The following is a 23,697-nucleotide window of genomic DNA, read 5'->3' as shown; positions in this document are numbered from 1 at the left end:
TTTGAATGACATGTTGCGGGGGAGGGCTTATTGAAGAAAGTTTTTAAAGTGGAGTGATCTGGTGCATTCTGGGAGCCAGTTACAATAAGTGTGGGCTGTGCGCAATGTACAGATACATTTAAGATCTGTCCCAGTCCCACCTCTTAGCCTGTACCAATACAATGGTGTAACACTGATTTTCACTGGTTTTCAGTCCCAAATAATAAACAATAATCCCACACAAGTAATCCACAGTGCATGAAATGTGCTAAATGTGCTCCTCAAAACCGTGTCTCGTGCATGTCTCGTGCAGTGCTGTGATGGTAGTGCTCAGGGGTTTGTGCTGGCTCTGTGGCTGTAGCTCCTGTCTGCTACTCCTCCTCTGCAAAACAACAAGACAAAAACAAAACAAACAGCTCCAGCATGTTAGTACGTTTCAGTGTAAGGCACAACTTCATTGCCTTTGTACTACCTAACTCCTCCCCGTGATCAGCCCGGCGCCATGGTTTAGACAATCGCAGCCTGCCCTGCAGCTGACCACAGTGGAGTTCTTCAGTAATCTCACAGCTACGCGCTCTCACCGAAATGGCAGACTTCCAGTTGCCACCCACATTCGAGTGAACCCAAAAACGTGCACTATCCTTGCAGACAAAAACTGAGGTGTTGAAAGCGGTGGATAACGACTCACCATACAAGAGTAAGAAAGATGATGCTACTGATTTCAACATTCCCACAAACACTTTGTCATCCATTCTGAAAAAAAAACAAGATACAAAAATACTGGCTTATGAAGAGCAAACTGTGGATGCAAGTCGTCAATGTTTCTGATTTGCTCAATACCCTGATGTTGAGGATGCCTAGCTTTTGTGGTTTCAAAATGTCTAACAAGTGCAGTTCATGTACTTTTTAAAAGTACTTACAGCTGTATTTTCTATAAAATGCACAGTAATTTAAAATGCATAATATTCTTCATTGTTGTGTAATTGAAATTTGATTTCATTGTTGCTGTAACTTCAGTAAATACTGACACTTTGTATTTGGCTTTAGATTCCTAATAATATAAATTACTGATAGACACTTTTTTTTTTTTGCTTGTCCCTTGATATTCGTATTAACAAGAATTGACTATATATGAATCTGTTTAGCACAGAATATCTGTATAAAATAATATTCACAGAATACATGCTATCACTTTCAGTAATTTGACACATGCTGACAAAAAATACAACACTTAAGCAATCACCTTGTATTAGGTAGAAAAAGTTAAGAAGTTGCACAAATGAATAACTATGAGCTATGACATTTCACCAGCAATACTAACTTTGTCTTACAAATTACACCCAGTTCATCTAGAAGCCTATCATAAATCTTAACCGAGTTGAGATCATTTAACAGTGCGGAAAAACTTACTTTTGCATACTTTTAGTTTGTTTGAATTCACCCAAAGATTGTTATAAAGGGGAATGCAATTTTGAGTGTCTATCACACCTCTCAAGTGTTTCTGCTGCTAAAGAATGCATACAGGAAAGTAAGAGGATGTAGAACTAAGAGAGCCTGTTAAATAGGGTTAAATTTGTACATGGTTGTCACAACATATCTCTTATAAAAGTTTACCATAGTAAAAGCATAGCAAAGTGTAATAAAGCACAGTGAAAGCATGGTAAACCAATGTATAAAATAGTGTGGTGATTAAAATCATGAACCGGCCTCACTGTTTTCAGCTGTTTCTGAGTCTCTGGTAAGGAGGTTTGAAGCCGGGCACTGCGCGTGAGAACAGCTAGCGAGCCCATGAAACACAAGAGCTGACTTTTTATGCACGGGTTACTATTAAACTGTGTATATTTTTCAGCATCTCAACAAATCCAAACACTAGCTGGTTCTAATAACTCTGGCTTCCATCCCCTGGTAACCCGAACAGCAAGCTTCCTCAGCTCGATGGTTGGTAGTGTACAGTTGTGAGTTTGTTTGGTTTCAGATCGCTTTGTGGTGTGAGTAACAAGATATGGAGGACAGCCTTCTGTGCCTTCCAGTAGTACTGATTTGGATGAAAATATCTGAGCTGTTTCAAAGGAGGCGAAGCTGCCGTCAACGCGTAACAACGCTGGAATTTGCCGTTATGTTCCAGCACTGACTGATATTGAAGTCGAAAAAGTGCAGGAAGTTTTCTGATCACAATCTTGAGGCATAGCTTTGTTGTGTTGCCTGAGCTGGAAAAAAAAAACTGTCAAAACCAAAGTGTGCAAAATATCACACTGGACTTGAAGCATTTGTGCTTTTTTATGCCCCTGTGTTTTGTTTTTGCCGAAATCAAAAAATGGACACATTTGTCTACTTGACTGAGATTTCTCTTTCATTTTAATAAAATGTTCATTCCACCCCCTAGCTAGCCACTGGTTCATTGTTACTTTTAAGGATGATTTGAATTGCACAGAAATGTCACAAAATACACAGCAGCTTTTAATACACCTCGGACACAAAAACACTTAAGTTTCCATTTGTTTTCAAATATAGTTTGTTCTTTCTTAAAGTTGAAAATGCTGATATGTTTGCATTCTGTTTTATAAAGTTTTGTTTTTCATTTCTACCTTAATGTATTGGTCACCACTGGCTTAAAACTAGACAGTCCCAATTTGTGAAAAGGGTTTTATTTATTGTACTCGTGTTCACTTTATTGCTGGTGGATCACAGAGCCCATTGAGATGCACCAGCACACATCACAATACTTGATGCATTGGCCACCACTGAAATAGAGTGAAAACAAAAACATATAACCGAAATATATAACCTTTACAGTAAATACAGAGTTACATAAAGTATAGTTTAATTTCAATATATATAATGGTAATTAAACCGCCTAAGTGATATTTGCCATGCCATAACGGCTGTCTATAATGCTGACCATCACAAATAGGCTTTTCAGGCTAAGCAATCCAGTGTCTGTCAGAAATGGCATTGATTTACCACAGTGTTACTCATCACCACAGCTACCTGTCTCAGGTAAGATTAGACTCTAATGTACCATGCTATAGCTGCTATTTCTCTGGCTTGCTAGTTTGATTGCTAGAAATATCAAGAGCACAGTGCTGTGTGTACTGCATGATTACTGACTGTAACGAGACTGAGAAATATCTGGGTTTGGTCTGTAGAAAAAGTGGCAACTCTATTTGTACTGTAATTACATTTTTTTTTTATATTCTGCACTGTATTCCTGTGACTCATATTGTAATTAAATGTGCTAAAAACTTATTTTTCTATAATGACCGGGCAGAATTTGTCTTGACAGTGGCAGTTGAGTAAATCTGAGTACAGCATGATCCAAGAAAGGGAACCAGGCTGCCAATGAACACAATCTGAGTACAGCATAATCCAAGAAAGGGAACCAGGTTGCCAATGAACACTGTCCTCCATGAAGATGAGGATGCACTCTTTCTTAATAAAAGACAAACATGGGTGTTATTTTGCTTAAAAAATAATCATGACAAGACCACGCTTGGAAACATTTTAGAAACCAGTGTAGGCCTTGATTCCTACAACCATTTAAGGTAGCAATTATAGAAGCCCTATACCTGCCCCATGAAGGCTGCTGAGTTGTCATATCTAATTGTCTTACCTTCGCTTCACTTTACATTGTGTTAAGTGCTATTAAAACACTGTGGACTGAAAGCTGTTCTTGTGGGTGAAATAAGCAAAGCTTTAAAATCTGATTTCTTATCCTTATTAGCACTAGTAACATTACTGTACAGAATCTTGTTGGTTCTTTTTTATTATAAAATGGAGGCTATTCAACATCTTGGACAGGAGCACTGCGTCTGGTGCTGATGTGGCAGTGCCATGCATTACCAGCAATGTGTGGATTACTTTGGTTTAATGCAAATTACATTCATACACTTTACTGCCAAACCTTATTTTTTGTTGTGTTCTTATTCAACCTTAACCATATTTTGTACACAGATTAAATCACAGCAACTTCCCTCACTATAAAGATACCCTTATACATGTGCCCCTTAGTAAAGTGTAATAAAGAATGGTAAAGCATAGGTAAGCATTGTAAATAATAGCGAGGTATGGTAAAGCATAGTGATAAACAGGGAAAACCAGGGTAAACTAGGGTAAATGAATAACAAACCTACTTTTTTCTTTGTATATATATATACGTCTTTCAGTGAAAGCTTAGGACTCCTTGTGAACAACTCAGTGTGGGAATGTAACATGCACTATTGCAGACTGCTGCAACAAACTGTTCCCCAAAACACCCACCACAGGCTAATGCATCTGTCAGCACACACTTACATCCAGAAAATATATCTTTACAGACTTAAATGAGTCATTTTCCAGGGCTTCTTAAAGCAAAGACATAATAATTAATGGCAGCTGCACAAATTACTGACTGCTTCAAATTGGCTACATCCAGACTTGGCAAAATGCTTAGGTAACTGTATCCAAATGCAAAATACAAGCTACTTTGGAAAAACTGTATTTTAAATACAAAATACAATTGTATTTGTAAAATACAATTTTAAACGACAAAATACCTTTAATTAAACAAACCAAAATATTCATAGGTCATCCAGAAAAATCTCTTATGTCAATAAAGGAACTGAAACAGTTAACAATTACCACATTTCAAGCTACACTAAGCAAGTATGCAGTGGGTCCTTGTTTCCACCAAGGGACCCAATATCTAACAGAGTGTATGTAGGCCAACTCCGGCACTGTCACCAACACTGGCCACTTCATTTTGATAGATGGGTTATTCCACAAAAATGGGACAAATTAAGTTCCCACCTCAAGCTAAGTGTATTTAAATATATATAAAAAAATTTTAAAAAATTGGATGCAGGAAACATATTCATTTCTTTAGCTGTGCTCATAAAAATGTAACAAATATGCATAATTATCTGTATGCAATTTTAACCTTTAAGGGTGATTTTTTTTGTGTCCCCACTTCCAGCTTTTATACTGTCTCATCAAAACAAAAGTATCTCGTAGAATCCTTTTAAAACATGACTATTTTTTAAAAAGGAATGTTGTATCCGTATAATGTTGAACTATTATTTTTAAATATGTTTTACATTTTTGAATAAAAAGCCATTGGAAACCTGTCCCTCTGATCATGTGATCATGAAAAGAGAATGTATCATTTCCCACTTGGCCACGTGATGAGTAGCTAAGTTTCAAACATTTCTTTAAAAAGAATCAAAATCATAGATTTTTTATTACGCGCCGTTGCTGTACATGCTACCTAAACTACCAGATCTGTCATTTTAACCATAATAGTAAAAACAGTGGGTTTGGCTGAGTGAGATTGATCACGTGATGGAGCTGATGAACTTGAAAGCTTCACGTTTATATACTTATTGTCTAGTGAAAATGAATAGACCAACACAACGTAGGACTGCACAACAAGTCTTGCAGTATGTTCTGGAGTTATCGGAAGACAAATCTGAACACACAAATGCGCCAGACCAAGAGACAGTGATGAAACTTACTGTGATCACAATGAGGGTACTGATAGTGACAGTGAAAGTGATAACGATGTTTGGGGACAGAGACAAACACAGCCACAGCTATAGCAAGTGCTGTACTGAAAGTACAAAATGTACTGAAGTGGCATGGCTGTGTCCTTTTGAGCTTTTGAACATGTTAATAAACCACTTTAATTTAGTCCTGTTGTGCATGACTATATTAAAAAACAAAATAAAGTAACAGAATAATAGTGTAGCAAGCCAGCTATTGCAAGACTGGAGACAGAAATTACCATTAAACAGCCAGCAGTCGACCTCAAGCACAAAATAAAAGAAGGGTAACAGAAGTTTTCAAGACCTTCACCTGAAGAAGAGATCTTTGAGGTCTTGAAAGCTTGTGATAAATTAGTGTTTAGTTAGTCCAATAAAAGGTGTCACATCTTTTTCTCTTTGTCTATCATCTCTGGACTGTTACGATTCCAGTTTCATCTGTCAACAACTATAGGGGGCTACATAGAGCACTCATTTATTACTTGAGTTGTGTGACTCAGTACATAATGGGGTTGATGTAATGCTACGTGCAAAGTGATTTTTGGCTACAAAATACCCATATTGCAGCCTCAATCGGTGTTGCGCATGCGCAATCCATGTTTAGCGGTCATACTGGGACTTTAGCGGACACAAAAAATGCTGTGTATGTAAAAAATGATTTTCACCTGCTGTTCTGCATCTGCTAGAAAATTAGCTCTTTGCCATCATTAATCCATTTAAATGATATTGAAATATATTCAAAAGAAGGAAAGAGCATGGAATTGGAATGGGATCTGGAATACTAAGCAGGCGCAAACATTATAATGAGATGTAAGGATTTTGCTTTGTACTTTTGGGCAATTTCTGACCCTCCAAAAGCTTTGCGTCTCCTCTGACGAGGTGCAGACCATTGTAGAAGCCAGTAAGAGCTGTAGGAAACCACACACCTTCAGACCTGTTCATTGGCCTCTGGATGGCTGCTGTGGTGCATTTCCTGATGTGCTGATGCTTGGCTCTTGTTGAGGGCAGGCAGGAAAACTTTTGGAGGACAAGGGCAAGACAGAGAAGACTCTGTATATTCAAACCCAGGGTCAATTTGTTTGGGATGCCAGAGGATGCGGTGCCAAGGCGTTATCATCTCACTGTGCAGGTCATCCTAGACCTAACAACTGAATTTCACCTTTTCATCACCTGGTTGACTGTGGTAACACCGACAGCATTGACTTTCTCCACTTTTGAGGACAGTGTGGCCTCTTTGGTAGAATAACTGATGTTGGCAGAGAATTTTCCAATGACTCAATTTCATGCTGAATGCCCTTTTACGTGCACCAAGATGACTTTGCTGCCCTTTCTCTGACATATTTTTTTTTAGTTTTGTTTGATTTTTGTGTTTCTCAAATCTCATACAGCGCCTACTGCTCTCTGTACTCCTAGCTCCCCTCACCTCTGGGCTGTGAGTGTGGCTGCTAAATATCCCGATGCACAGGCGGCGGCGTTCATTGCGACCCTCACTATCATGATGGAAGCTCATTAGAGGTGCATGTTGAGTAATTTGCATTTCTCTTAAGCTTGCACTGACTGCAGTGTAAAATAATTGCCTGCCCGCTAGGCAGTTTGGATTTTGCAGCCGCAATTGTTTGCACTGTGCCTATCCTTACATCAGCTCCAGTGTGTTTCACAGATTTACGATTTCCAATAAAAAGGGATCCTGGGTAGTGTCATTTTAAATGGTTTATTTCTTTAAATATTTATTTTAGATCAGTATTTAAATCTTTGTGTCATTACGGTAACAAGCTGTCATTGCCATAACTGTAATGTCATTACTGTAGTTATTTTAGTAAATAAAATTGCCGTCAGATTAAACTAAGTTTAACTTCAATTTTATTAGTCAATAAATATGAAAATCAAAATTTCCTTTGAAAAGTGAAATACATATTTGTATTTCTAGATAGAATAGAATGCTTACTCAATTTGATGTATATTTATCTTTATACAACAGTTTTTAGTTGTTTTAGTCGTCTGAGTTATGTTATAAGTTTATAAGTCTACTTAGCAATGTGGCTTGTGAATGCATAATGTTGGATAGGGAAGGGATTGAATTTCATTGCCTGTTTTATTTTTCCGTGTCACTGAGACGGGCATTTCATTTTTAAAGGGTGGAGACATTTTCAGCAGCAGTCAGAAACAAAACATGACACAAGAACTTCTTTACAGCTAAGAAAAAAAAAACGGGAAAACACTGTAAATCCAATGTATTTCACTTATACTGTATTAGAACATTTACTCTGCTCCATGTCTATTAATATACACATTTTTACAACATTTATAAATTTAAACGTGGGTACAAGCAGATAATATTTCAGGAACTAAATTTATCAGGTATGTTTTTTTTTTCCTTATTACTGATAATAGTGGAATGAAGAACTATTATTTTAAGAAGATCTGTTCTCTTCTTCCACTTTTGTCCAAAGAACGTTATTGACTTCAGAAGTATTATGAAGTCCTTCATAATATTCCAGGGAGGTCAGTTACATAGAAATCGTCTTATGTTATATAATATATATATATATATATATATATATATATATATATATATATATATATATACAGCTCTGGAAAAAATTAAGAGACCACTGCAAATTTTTCTTAAATCAGCATCTCTACATGTATGGCAGCCATTCCATTCCAGTGTCTGTTGAATTCCAACACAGGCACACCTCATTCTACTGAATGAGGTACTGATTAAGGGATCACCTGAACCAAATCTTATTTAATGAGGAAAAGTATAAAAACCACTCCTGTGGTCATCACTATCCTCTTGCAATAGGACCAGCTGGATGGCAAAACAGTGCTAGTAGTACCTCAAAAGTAATTGGAATCAAAGAATAACTATTGACCATGCCCAAAGAGTTGAAAAGGAAAGTTTTGAGTGAGGAAAAGAAGGGTTCAATTCTGGCTTTACTGGCAGAGGGATACAGTGAGCGTCGGGTTGCTTCCATCCTTAAAATTTCAAAGACGGCGGTTCATAAGAACAAGGTCAAGCAGCACACATTGGGGACAACAAAGCTACAGACCGGCAGAGGGCAAAACCGATTCTCCACTGACCGGGATGACCGCCAACTCATTCGAATGTCACTCAGCAACCGTAGGATGACATCAAGTGACCTACAAAAAGAATGGCAAACAGCAGCTGGGGTGAAGTGCACAGCGAGGACGGTTCGAAACAGGCTCCTAGGGGCAGGGCTGAAGTCGTGCAAAGCTAGAAAAAAGCCCTTCATCAATGAGAAGCAAAGAAGAGCCAGGCTGAGGTTTGCAAAAGACCGTAGAGGACTGGAGTAAGGTCATCTTCTCTGATGAGTCCAATTTTCAGCTTTGCCCAACACCTGGTCGTCTAATGGTTAGACGGAGACCTGGAGAGGCCTACAAGCCACAATGTCTCGCACCCACTGTGAAATGTGGTGGAGGATCGGTGATGATCTGGGGGTGCTTCATCAAGGCTGGAATCGGGCAGATTTGTCTTTGTGAAAGACGCATGAATCAAGCCAAGTACAAGGTTGTCCTGGAAGAAAACTTGCTTCCTTCTGCTCTGACAATGTTCCCCAACTCTGAGGATTGGTTTTTCCAGCAGGACAATGCTCCATGCCACACAGCCAGGTCAATCAAGGTGTGGATGGAGGACCACCAGATCAAGACCCTGTCATGGCCAGCCCAATCTCCAGACCTGAACCCCATTGAAAACCTCTGGAATGTGATCAAGAGGAAGATGGATGGTCACAAGCCATCAAACAAAGCCGAGCTGCTTGAATTTTTGTGCCAGGAGTGGCATAAAGTCACCCAACATCAATGTGAAAGACTGGTGGAGAGCATGCCAAGACGCATGAAAGCTGTGCTTGAAAATCAGGGTTATTCCACCAAATATTGATTTCTGAACTCTTCCTAAGTTAAAACATTAGTATTGTGTTGTTTAAAAATGAATATGAACTTATTTTCTTTGCATTATTCGAGGTCTGACAACACTGCATCTTTTTTGGTATTCTGACCAGTTGTCATTTTCTGCAAATAAATGCTCTAAATGACAATATTTTAATTTGGAATTTGGGAGAAATGTTGTCAGTAGTTTATAGAATAAAACAAAAATGTTCATTTTACCCAAACACATACTTATAAATAATAAAACCAGAGAAACTGATTATTTTGCAGTGGTCTCTTAATTTTTTCCAGAGCTGTGTGTATGTGTGTGTGTATATATATATATAGTAAGATAGCAGGGAGGGGGTTAAAATTCCTCCCTGTAAACATGTGAAAATGCATTGTGGGTGAATGGGCTAAGAGTTTTTAATTGTTTTAATTGTTTGATTGTTTAGTTAATCCCTTGCACCTGGTGCTAATTGTAAATTGGAGCCAGGTGCAGGGTATTTAAGAGAGGGAGCCAGTCTGTTCTAGACTGCTGAGGGAAGATCCTGACTGTGTGTGTGTGTGTGTGAGAGTGAGTGAGAGTGAGAGTGAGAGTGAGAGAGTGCGCAGTCGTTTGCAAGGTACTGTGTGGAACGTGAGTTTGAGTTTTTGTGTGACAGGTAAACGGCTTAGCCGTCCTGTGGTTTAGTGAGGAACCAGTCTATGTTTAGTCAGAGCTCCAAGAGGGAGATAGGTGTTTGTTTTGTTTTGTTTTCATTTCTGTGTTTGTTAAAAAGTGCGCGCAAGCGCTGGAAAAATCAATTTCTGAGTCTTGGGTCTGTTTTTAAAGGGGCAACAAACGGTGTGGAGTGCGAAGGATCTTTTACATATGGTGGCAGCGTGTGTGGGCGCCCCTATGACCCAATAAAATGGAGAGTTTATGGAAATTAATTGCTGCTCAAAAAGAGCACAACAAGAGACTAAAAGAGTCGACCGCTGCTCAAGAAGGGCAGAACAGGAAGTGGAGGCAGGAGTTTGGACTGCCTGAGCCAGAGTCGCTGCTCCTACAGCCTAGAGAAGAGAAACCAACGGAGCTGGAGCTACTGCTCCAAAAATGGGAGCAGACAAGGAAAGCCCCGCTACCGCTTCCAGAGCTCAGAGAGGAGGATCTGCCGCTTCCAGAGCCCAGAGAGGAGGAGCTGCCGCTTCCAGAGCCCAGAGAGGAGGATCTGCCGCTTCCAGAGCCCAGAGAGGAGGAGCTGCCGCTTCCAGAGCCCAGAGAGGAGGAGCTGTTGCTTCCAGAGCCCAGAGAGGAGGAGCTGCCGCTTCCAGAGCCCAGAAAGGAGGAGCTTCCGCTTCCAGAGCCCAGAGGGAAAAGAAAAAGGTTAATGGATAAAAAGGACAAGTAACCAGAGAGAAAGAGAAGAAAGAGAGGAGGAGCCGTCGCTCCCGGAGCCCAGAGAGGAGGAGCTGCCCCTCCTGGAGCCCAGAGAGGAGGAGCTGCCCCTCCCGGAGCCCAGAGAGGAGGAGGTGAGATGCCCACCTCCATCACCCCAGCGAACCAGTCCGGCACTGTCAGGTACGGTCCCTTGCCCTGTGCTCCTGGATACCCTGCCGGTATTCCTAGACCTCCCTGCGCTGGACCTGGAGCCCAGGAGTCTACAGCACTGGCCACAGCTTTTCTCCTGGTTCACTTCTCCGCTATTTCCGAACACCCAGACGTCGCTGGGCTGCTGCCAGACGTCGCTAGTGCTCCCCCTGTTCACTGCTTCACTCCCCCTGGGTGATCGGACATCGCTGCGTCAGTCCCCAGTGGAAAACTTCTGTCCACTGCTGCATCCGCCTTTGGTCGGCCCTGTCATCCCGATGGGGTTCCTTGTCGTCGGTTCATGGTCCCTTCCCAGATGTGCCGGAAGGTTCGACCCACCCTCAAGTCCGCCCGTGGAAGAGGGCGGAAATTGACATTTCAGGACTTGAGTGTGGGTGGTTGTGTTTTAGGGGAGGGGGTGGCCTTGGTATGGCCGGTCAGTGTTGCACACTTGGGGGGGAGGATATGTAAGATAGCAGGGAGAGGGAAGAGCCCAACTGTGTGTGTGTGAGCAGTCGTTTGCAAGGTACTGTGTGGAACGTGAGTTTGAGTTTTTGTGTGACAGGTAAACAGCTTAGCCGTCCTGTGGTTTAATGAGGACCCAGTCTATGTTTAGTCAGAGCTCCAAGAGGGAGCTAGGTGTTTGTTTTGTTTTCATTTCTGTGTTTATTAAAAAGTGCACGCAAGCGCTGGAAAAATCAATTTCTGAGTCTTGGGTCTGTTTTTAAAGGGGCAACGAACGGCGTGGAGTGCGAAGGATCTTTTACTATATATATATATATATATATATATATATATATATATATATATATATATATATATATATATTTATTTGTGTTCAGTTGTTTGGTGTGGTAGCCAACTGGCAGCATGAGAGAGCTCACAGGAAACAGAAATTGCAGTTGCAATAGGGCAGTTTTATTAATTATAGCTCTGTATTGAAAACCAAAATAAATAAAACAAACCCACCACTTTGGGCACTAACTAAACTTCATGAGTTGCCTAACTCAGCCCTGTTTGAGCTGACCTCAAAGCAGCTACAAATTAAACCTAAAGGGCCCGATTTGCACCGGTAAGTACAGTTGTAATTATCTTATTGGTAATCCTTTTGGGACTGGTGGTGTAATTCTTGTACTGTTCTTTTGCAGGTTAAAAGGTAAGTAACTCCAGGTCTGGTCTCTTCTCCTGAGAGACATGCTGTTACTGCAGGTCCAGGTATGAACATCAGGTGAGGATTAGGTTCCAATTACATTCACCCAGTCCTTGGTGTTAATTCAGGTTTGCCTTGTTCTTTCAGGATTGACGTGCGCCCTCTGCTGGCATACACGGAAGGGCAGCCTGCTCCACTTTGTCCCTTGCCCCTACTGCCTGAAACAATAGAACATTTACAAATGAGAGGAGGCCATTCGGCCCATCTTGCTAGTTTGGTTGTTAGTAGCTTATTGATAACAAAAGCTAATAAAGTAAAACAGTCTGTGTCGTGTTTGTTTGTCTTTGTGCAGTGTCCCCTTTGTAAATACACACAGTTCTCTAGTGGGGAAATTCAGATTGGTGCACTACATATTAAAACCATGAGCACAGTTCTGGCTACGGTTTAAACAGTCCTGTCACAAAGACGGCAGCAGTGGGTGACGTCAGACCAGAAATAGGAACCAACACAAAATAAACAGGGAGGTGGAGTTTGGCGAAGATGAGCAACTGCTACCACTCAGCATTTAATAATTAAACCAGCAGAAAATAAAAGGTTGCAAAACAAAACAAACAAAACACAGGACACGGCACTTTAGCCAAAATAAAGAGATGAAACAAAACGGACTAACACTTAAACAAACAGTGGACTAGCAAACAAACAAACACGGTGAGTCAAAACAATTATTTACTTTTGTTTTTACTTTCTCCTCTCCACATCCGTTCTCCACTCACCGAACACACAACCCCGAGTATGTGAAAAGATGTTACTTTTATGCAGCTGTACCGAGACTTGATTGCTAATCAATCATTCAATATCGGTACAACTGCACGTGAATTAATAAAGTGCAATTCCCCGTGCTCACATATTACTACATTTTACTTGCACGTGAAGTGCTGGGCAATCCTGGTGCCTAAATACAAATATACATTTTAAACCACTCGTGTTACACAGACCCATATATATTCCGTGTACCAATGACTATACACCATCATTAATACACTACACGTAACATAGAACACAATTAAATAGCCCAGGGGCGGGGCACTTTGCCACATGTCCTTTTTGTAATCGTACTGGAGTACTCTTCACAACGGAGCCCTTGCCAATAAACACAATGTTGTATCAAGTGCACACTTTGCAATAGTCTTTACTGTTATTTAAACAGGTTGTATTTACTCAGTTATACGCTTTTGTTTTCTTAATATGCTCCAGACAAACTCTACACAGGCCAGTCCCTTTATAAAGTTTGAGTGTGCACGTTGCACAGTCAGTATTTTCGTTTCACAGATTCACACCGAAGCTTTGTATCACAGTCCTTACAGACTGAACACTTGTTGAAACAGGGTTACTCACTGTGGTGTTGTTTGCGTTCTTGTTTGCTGTCTTCATACACAGCAATCCACTGGTACAAGTCACGCAGCACTTCTACTAGAGATTTGTAAAGTCTCCAGTTAGATAGCATTTGTTCTGGTCGCTAAGGGAATACTGCAGTCGATCAGAATCACTCTCTAGCATCTGCACTCCTCGTCTACACCCATGTGGTTACACCATGCTGGCTCCTTTATCCCCCAGCCCCTCCCTTACCAGGTCACCCAAGGTCTACTCAGCTCTGGATTCTGGGGATTTGAGTTCTTAGTTTCCAGCACTTCATGCACAGGAACAAATGTCTTTTGATTTGTTTTTAAATACAAAGGCAAGAACCCAGTATCCCCACGTTTCTGAGACCTTCTCCTTGTATTAAAAACTGACAATTTGTCACAATGTGTATACACACACACACACACACACACACACACACACACACACACACACAAAATATCATCTTGCAGAAGGTCACATGACCTACAAACGCAACGAGCACCAGAGCTCCTAGCCCAAACCTTTCTTTTTGGTTAATTTCAAGGCTGTATTTACTTTTCTTTAACTACTTTTCTAATATCCTCGCTGTTATAATGTCAGAGCATAAAAAAGACACGACTTCACTGGCTACAACCCCATCTGGGAAACATTTCAGACCATCTACATTGATGAGGCCTACATCGCTGACGCCATCTCCCAAGCGCTAGCTAAACAACACGGAACACTCGAGTCAATGATCTTTAATTGCCGTTAGAGGTGTGATGGAAGGGGTGAAGATTTCGCTTCGGGAGAAGAGAGATACTACTACTGGGTTCATTACTAAGGCGGACAGTTCACACTCAGAATTAAGGACAATGAAGCGTGACATTGTGCATTGCAATTCTGAGATCGACAAACTGCGTCTAAAAATGGCTGGCCTCGAAGATAGATCCAGACGCAACAACATCAGAATCTGCAGGCTAGCACCGAACTGAGAGGGAGACGATCCTGTCGGCTTTCTGCAAAAAATGTTCCCTAAATGGATCCCCTCACTTGCAGGCTACCCAATATTGATCAAAGGTGTGTACAGAATTTACAGTGGTAACTATGAAAGCTCTGAAGTAACACGCACCATGATCTTGAAGCATTTCGTTACGTGCAGGGGGCCAGGGGAATGGGTCCCGTTCAAGACAATGGTAAAACTCTCTCATTTTTTGCCGATTATGGATACTGCACAGAAGGGAACGGCAGAGTTGGAATTCGAAAAGAACTGCAGGCGCTGGGGGCTACATCTTTTTTAATCTATTCAGCTACCCTACGTGTCTCTTACAACAGAGAACAACTCTTTTTCATCTGCTACTGAGGCAGAAAATTTTCTGAGAGAAATCAATAACGATTCCACTGTACAGTTATCAGCAGAAAGAGGCTCACTTTTCAATCTGACAAGGGGACCCAGGACACAGCCGTTCTGATGGAGGGTCCAAACTGAACGAAAGAATTTATTATATATATATGTATAGTGCCTGTGTGAATACACTGACATACTGTGGACACTCAGAATGGCTAATAAGTCCTGTATGTCTTTGTGGCAAAGCGTAAGCCTTGCACAATGAAATATGTAGTTTATTGTATGTTTTTGTGTTAATTGTTACAATTGATTTAATTGTTTAGCTGCTGTGGCGCTCCGCTGGGGACGATTACCCGTCTGCGTGGAGCAGCAGCTGAAAGCAATCAGCTGTTCCAGCAGGCAGGTGGGCGTGTCTCAACAGAGCGTCAATATAAAAGCATGGCGATCGCTGTGATCGGGGCTGCTGCAAGGCCTGCCGTTTTCACGGCACCTTTTGAGTTATAGTTTGGGGTATTGTGTTTTATTTTGCACTTTTTGTACAGTTTGTTGTATTAGTCCTCTGTGCGTTACCATCGCTGGTAACGTCACATGACCGCCTTTATTTTACTTTCGTTTTCTGTTTTTGTTAATAAATCCTGCGCGCCTGTGCCGGCGTTTCAACACCACCTCAGTCTCTCTGTATGCTTGAACAGCGGCTACCCACACGTGTGACCCGAGGAAGACCCTGTCACAGTCTTCTATGTTGTAAACACTCATGTATTTGTTTGTTGTTATAAGGTTCAATGTCAAAATGTATGGGGAACTATCATCTGCCTTTGATAATTGGGAGATAACTAAGAAGAGGGAATAGAATGATTGTATTGTTTTAAGTAGCCTGATACGTTTTCATTTGTGTTTTCTTCACTAAAACAAAGGGAAAGGGGTTCAGTTCCGGGGATCAAGAATGGCGTTATGTGGCTGTCACGTGTCATAGACACAGGGGGGAGGGGGAGGGAATCTGGGACCTCAGGAAAAATTGTTTGTCACACACAGAATATGCTTTATTTTTTTGATGTCAATATATGTCAAATATACTGAATACAGACAACCCACATATGATCAGCTGATGGCATTGTGTATTCCACTATGTTTGAATTCCGATCCCAAAGGGAAATATTTGATTTTCGTCGGTACAATTCCTGGCTTAGTTTTTGATAATGGTAAAGCTAAAAATGATTTCCTGGAATCTAAATAGCCCAAACAAATGCACTAAATGTCTAGATATCTTACACAGGAAATATGTGGATTTGGTGTTTATACAAGAATCACCTTTGAGCGCAGTAGATGTCCGTAAACAAATTTTACAAAATTGTTGCAACATCTAGTGATGGTTTGAAAACAAAGGGTGTGGTTGTTCTTATTAAGCACATTCTCCATTTTGATATAGAAAAGGTTAGTAATGAGAAATCGGGAAGACTGGCTTACATATGTACGACACTACAGGGGGCAAAAATGTTTTTGTTATATATATGCCCCCGCTGCCTTTGACTCAGACCTTTAGCTCTTCTAACAAAACAATTACTGTCCCTATCAGGGTACCCTCTGATAGTGGCAGGAGATATGAATGCTGCTTTTGACTCGCAACAAGACAGATCAAATGGTGCCTTTTCTGCTAAATAACAATTAGCATCCCAAGCATGAAATCGTTTAGCACAAGACCTGAATGTTTCAGATATCTGGCATCTACAAAACTCTTCCGGAAAAGCCTAATAGCCTAAAACTCACTCAAGAATCGACTACATTCTGTCTTCACCTGATTTAATTACGTTTGCCAATACAATAACAGTGCTTCCTGCGATTCTCTCAGATAGCAATCCTATACAGTGTGAATTTGAATTTCTTCCTACAGTACAAAAATCAACCCAGTGGCAATTTAACGTAACTTTACTACAAAATCCAGAGTTCGTTGCCCAGTTTAAAGCTAAGCTAGCAGAATTTTTGGAAATGAACAGAACCACAGTGAATGACCCAGCTATGGTGTGGGAAGCTACAAAAGGCTTTATAAGAGACAATGCTTCCTCCTTTGCTTCTCATGTTAAAGAAATCTAAATTCAAACAAATTAATGATCTAGAAAAACAATGTCTGTAGCTTGAAAATGCACAAAAAAGTAACTACACTCAAATTTCATGGTAGTAAACCCAGCTAATTACGTGCACTGAAATTAAAACAAACTGAATCTCGTGCATCAATTGAAACAATCCTTTCACCTTCAAAAGAGCTCATTTGTGGCCCCAAGGAGATTAGTGCAACCTTCCGCTCCTTTATTTCCAATTTGTATAATTCTAGCTCCAAGTTAAATAAGCAGGAGAGTCTCCACTATATACTCACATCTACTAAAAGCTTCCTATAAGTCGCTGGCGTTATTCAAATTATGGGAGAAAGATCTAACCTTAGAAGATGGGCTCCTTGATTGATATGTAATCTGGTATCATATATTTAGTGCATCTAAAAATCCCAATCACCAACTAATTCATTTTAAAATTGTGCCACAGGTCATGCTGGATGCCTCGTAAGAGATACCTTGTGGGAATCACCTCGGACCCTCTATGTAAACTCTGTCCTCTTACTACACCTCACACTCTAATGCACATGATGTGGGAATGTCCAGAGGTTAATAGGGAGAGACTTACCATTAGATCCAGTCGTACTATTGGTTAATGATGATTCTAAACTTCAGTTGCTAGAACGACTGTGGAAAATTTGTCTTGCTGGTTTAACAGCAGCAAAGAAACTGATAGTACAGCGCTGCCTCCCTCCTCATAGAGTGCCTGTACGGCAGTGGTTGTCATATTTTAATGACATAGTTATGTTGGCAAAAAACAGCACCTTAGAGATCTGGAGGGGAGCAGCAGCTGAGATAACGAACCTACTCTCTGCTGTTTGATTGTCGTTACACTGGCTAAGAATTGTAGGGCTGTCTGGGCTCACTGTCTACCTGTTGCCTATTTTCCAGGTCAATTTATTTTCAGGGGGTCCGGGGAGGGATGGGGAGGCTGCCAGGAGGGGGGGCGGGGTGGTGGGACTTGGGGGAGAACATACCAGTAATATGTGTGATGTGTAAAAATCAATAAAAATGTGATCACAAAAAAAATCTAAATATCGTGTTGGAAAAGAAAGCAAAAAGTTTGTATGGTTTCTGAATTGCTTTATAATGTTCTGAAGAAGGGGATACCAATTCCAAGATGCTATTGCAAAGTATCGATTTGTTATGTGAATTTTTATAGGAAGAGAGTCAAATACGGCCAAAAAAACCTCTGGTCCTGGGGGAGCATCCCTCTGAAACATGCTTGGTCCTTAAATGGTTAAAGCTAAAAAGCTGGTGTTTTTCCATCAACTGGGGAACTTTCTCAAGGATATCAATTAGTAGGTTCAAACTGTCATATGAAGAATTCCATCGAGTAGGGCATTGATTAATCAATCGACGAGAGCAGATTTCCAGAATTATTTCAGCAGTTTTTGGTCGACCAGATGCCTTCCACTTGAGCTGTGCAGAGTTTTCTCTCCTTAAATCAAAACACGTAATCAAACAAAGAGTAGTATAATGTTTTTTACCCTTTCTACTATTATCTATGTATTTATCCTTTATATTTATGCCCACCTATTTCGATGGGAATGCAATCAGATTTATTATTTTTAATAAAGAACACGATTGATTTTAACTCATGTTGGCCTTTGTTATTATTACAGTGAAATGAAAAGTAAAAATTTGGCAAATGGCAGATATTTATTTAAAACTTTACTTTTATTCCCTTTGGGTGTTGAGTTTTTTAAACGTTGAATACAATTATAGATAATAATAATAATAATAATAATAATAATAATAATAATAATAATAATAATAATAATAATAATAATAGACTACTGTATATAACACACATTTTTCTTATCTGATGTGGTGACAAGTTAACAATTTCCTTTGGGCTGCTTAGGGGACAAATTAGCTTTTAATCTGATAATAATCAACTTTTTTCAGAAACAAACCATACGGAAACAGAATTATTATTATTTTTTGTATACAAAACATTTCTAAAGCTCTATGTTGTTGTTCTCACAGTGAAAAGGTTGTTTGCATCTGCAATCCTGCAATGAACTTTGCTCCGGGTAGCATAGCAGCAATGTAAAACAAAGTATTTAGAAATTACAAAATACTCAGGCACGTGTACTTTCCAATATACAATACTCATACATTAGCATTTGCATTACAAATTGAAAAAAAAAAAATACAAATATAATGAAAACACATATTTTAATTACATTTATTTTCAATACTGCCCATCTCAGGCTACATCAAGCCAGCAGCCTCGTTCACAACAGCACTGGTTGTAAGGGCCCCTGAAGCAGACTAAAACAAAAAAATCATTACACTGGTGGACTGGAAATGTGGCTGAGGACTCAGTCAACGACAATTATTCAAATCAAACTAAATCGGAGCTCCAACTAAACAAGGAGCACAACCGAATGAGTCCTCAATCTCACCTCTAATAGACTTCAGATATCGAGCATCAGGCACGTATTCTGTTAGCTAAAGATCCCTAATCTCGTAGCTAAGGAAGAAAGGAATTGGATTTTCAATTTACAGGCTAAGCATTCACACCGGAGCCCGACGAGAGCCGGGCTAAGAATGCACCTGCAGCGGTGCACATCCGAGCTCTAATTATTACATGCAGATACTCACCACTCGGCCATATGCTGCAGTCAGGGCTGACCAGAACATCAAATGAATGCTACAGTAGCAATTGCATCTTAAAGTTAGTATATAGGTGCATCATGTAATCATATGCACCTAAATATACTAACGTTAAGATATGGTAAATAGTATTGATGATATTAAAATGTTACCGAATACTTGTTTCAGTTTGTTTGTTTTTATATAATTCACAGCTTCAAAGCATTCCAGTCTACTTGAAACATATCTCGTATTAACTTTTTCCTAAATGACCATGAGAAAGCCTATCAAATTTGAGTATTCAAAATTCTTGGCAACTTCACTCTCATTTCACAGTATGGCCACATTTGACAATCTTTCTTGAGTCATCGTTGAGCTTCATTTTTTCATGCATGTACTGCAGTCTTGTGAATAAACTAAACGATGAATGGTATTATTTTGCATTATTTTTTTATTTAGGAGACAGCTTTATCCAAGGTGACTTAGAGAGAACTATGCATCAGACACAAAGTCACTTACAATAATGTCTCACCCGAAAGATAGCGCACAAGGAGGTTCAGTGACTTGTTCAAACTGGGGAACCAGGGACCTCCTGGATCCAAGCCCTTTTCTTTAACCATTGGACTACAAAGCCTTGCGATGTATATTTAGATATATAAGCTCTTAAAAATTACTATATTAAGAAACCTAAGACTGCAGACCTGAGTAGCCCAAACGTTCAACATAATAACGAAACAATAGCTTGTAAATTCAGCTACACTGAATTGTATTAATGGTTAGCTGCAACAACTGATTTGGTTTTAACACAAATCCATGATTATATGCCTCTCACGAAAGCATGACTATTTTTTAATCAACAAAATGGTTTATAACTAGCAAAGCTTAACGTTTGCAGTAAATGAAGAGGCTTGCAAACCTGAAACATTATTTTACCATGTACTGTTGTCTTTTAAGTCTACTATTGCACACATACCTTTTTGACTTGCTGAACAAAGATGATCCTTCTCTCCTGTGTATGTGAATGAGTGTGGGGGGGTCATGTGAGTAGTCCAGACCCAACGAGAGACTATCTATGGTTGCTAACAAATAAAAAAAACAATAAGAAAAAAATTAAACATGTCTACTGGAGCCAGACTGTAATGTTGGTGATGTTATATAAGGTACCGTAGCGCTAGAACCTAGCACCATAGCAACAAATTTGCACCCCTGAGCAATTCGCATGCACCAAACAAACACACTAAATCTCTAGGCAGTCTGATTTAGTGCAGGCCCCCTAAATGGTGGGGGCCTTAGGTGGCTGCCGTGCTCACCTTACCTTAAGTCAGCGCTGGCTACAGTTTAAAAACCTCACCTATGGCTCGCTCAGCTTTACACACAAAGTAGCCGTTTATCAAAACACTGGCACTCTTCCAAACCTCCTACTGGCACGTTTACTTCTCAGCCCAGTATCCATGCTCACACAAGCTGCTTCTTACCTCCAATGTATTCCCATGCTCTCTCAGTCTTCTTAATCACATTTTATATAGTATCCTGCTACACACAATTTGACTAATTGGTTAATTACACTGCGATTTCTTTACACTAATTCACACATGCTTTCAAAACATGCTAATGTAAAATATTCAAAGTGCAATGAAAAACCAAAAAGCTTAAAGAAAGTTTAACCTTGTCACACATGGAATAATGCCTGGGGCTCTATTTGTGAACAAACTGTTTTGTAACACGTTGCTGTTTGTGCACTATATTCTGAAGCGGCTTAGTTTTTTTAATTTTTTTATTAATGTGCTAACTTTTCATTTATATGCTAATGGCATGCAACCGCAGCTGTACTTCTGCCCATCTGAAGCTGTACACTTCCCATGTATTTCACAATCACGTGAGATGCAATTAGTGGACCACCAGTCTCAGAGGTCGACTGTCACCTTGCTATTCTACTAGTCAATGATTACCCCTTTTTTTTTTCTCTGCCTTTATCATAGGCTCCAGTTTTCCCTTTTCTACCTCTCCTCTGCTTGATATTCTTTTTCCACCTTCATTTCTCCTCCCCCTGTCCTCTCCAGCTCCTATGTTTTCTCTTTCCTTTCTTTTGATACCTCCCTTGTTCTGCACCTTCTCCCTCCCAGTATCTCTCCCTTACTTCTCCCCATTCTCTCTCTCTCTCTCTCTCTCTCTCTCTCTCTCTCTCTCTCTAACTTTTGGAATTCCAAAGTACCTCAGGGACCTCATTATGCCACTAACTCGAAATAAATAAAACACAACTGCAGCCTGCAAAATAAGAGATCTATAAAAATAACTCAACGTAATGAGGTTTTCGCCCGCTGCCTCTCAACAAATCTATTACAAATACAAACCTCTGCTTCGGCCCGCCAACAAACAGATGCTTTTTTTCATTAAAAATATTACTCGATTTCTCTGCTCCCCCTGCCTGCCCCCCACTCCCAGGGGGGGCCTCAAAAAATGAAGTTTAGATATCAAATGGAGTTCTTTTCTTTCTCTTTCTCCAATTCCAATACAAATTTCAGGGTCTGAGACTGACAGTGCTGGAAACTGAAGTCCCCTGTCCTGATACTGGCATTACTGCCTGTAAATAGAATACATGTTACTGCCCAGATGACTTCCCCTAATTGCTTTCTTATATGTAATTGAGCACAGGCGCTGTGAACTTTGAACACACACATTCTGATAACAGCTTTGGGGATTCTCATATACGACAGAACAAAACTACTCAACAAAACTGAAGCTGACATTTCTTTCCCCAGCAAATTAGAAAAAGGCATGCTAGTCCAAAGACAAGAAGTACAACAGAGTTGTTGTTTTTTTTATTTTATTTTAATTTTTTGGTGATACATTTTATAGCTCTATTTAAAAATAGCTTTTATAACCACAAAAGTCTCCTTTTCAGGTGAGAAGTGGAAACTGAAGGTACTGTAGATCAATCAAGCCTAAAGAACTTCAATTTAATGTTTTCATTTCCTATACTGACCTTTAACAATAGGATCATTTTAAGCCCCAGTTTCACCTGAAGGAGTGACCTTTGTAGTCCCAGTAGCTATTTTTGAATGCATATTAGCTTATCAAAATGTATTATAAAGCATCTGCAAAAAAACAAGTGTCACCACAGAGGGAGGTCATTAATTAAGTAATGTGTAACATATCACACACCCAGGCCATTTCATCTTGCCACAACAATTGTGTCGTGTTGTATCTGCTCTCCTTTCCCCGAACACTTCTTTCCAACAGTACTCCTCAACTCAGGTTCCCTTTCTTTCTTTCTTTCTTTCTTTCTTTCTTTCTTTCTTTACAAATTGCACGCTACCTTCAAATTAATAATGTTTTAGCCTTTGCAGGTAATGCAAGCTAGGATTTCTTCAGGGTAATACACTGGGATTATACAGTGATGTTTTAAAGTGAACCGTAAGGGCTTTGCCATGTCCAGATGTTTGTACAGTGAAGCCTGGATAATAATCACTCCTGTTAATGTCACATTCTGCTTATTATCACCACACTGTCTCAGTCACAGTATAATGGCAGTTTACACCCCTCAATATTGCTTTGGGAAAGTTAGCATAAGGTTTACATGTACGTTGCTGTACAGTGTTGACACGTCCTGAATTAATGTAACACAGCTTCAAAGCACTGTGTATGTTTATAGCTTTGGTATTTGTTATAATTGTAGCAGGTGTTGCAGCCTGTATGCTCTTATCACAGTCCTGACATGACATGGCATGGCCTTCACAAGGTGCTGGACGGTGTCTCCAGGGAGGGATGTAAATCAATTTCTAGCAATTGGTGCAGAGAGGTAGGCAGAGGATCATGATGACAAATCATTCAAGTTCATCCAAACCTTGCTAAGTTGGATTATTTTCAAGAGGTTATGGAAAATACCTTTGTCAACCCATTCACCCTCAGTGCTGAAAGCAGCCATTGCCATCAGAATGCAGAATGGGTGGACTTAATCCACAACGATGTTTAAATTCGACACTTTAAAGAAGGTAGCTTGTAGGGACACGTGGTATATCAGGAGAACATGCCCCACACCAGGGCGATGCCAAACCCAATCGAGTAGACAGACAGGTCCAACGACTGTGTGGATGTTGGATGTCTGAGAGGTTTTCTGTAAGGGAGTGCTGTGGTTTGCAAAGGGTCTGCTGGGTGTT

The sequence above is a fragment of the Polyodon spathula genome, chromosome 38 (assembly GCF_017654505.1).
Source record: "Polyodon spathula isolate WHYD16114869_AA chromosome 38, ASM1765450v1, whole genome shotgun sequence".
NCBI lineage: Eukaryota > Metazoa > Chordata > Actinopteri > Acipenseriformes > Polyodontidae > Polyodon > Polyodon spathula.
The sequence above is the reverse complement of the archived record's forward strand: the minus strand, read 5'-3'. Positions refer to the sequence as shown.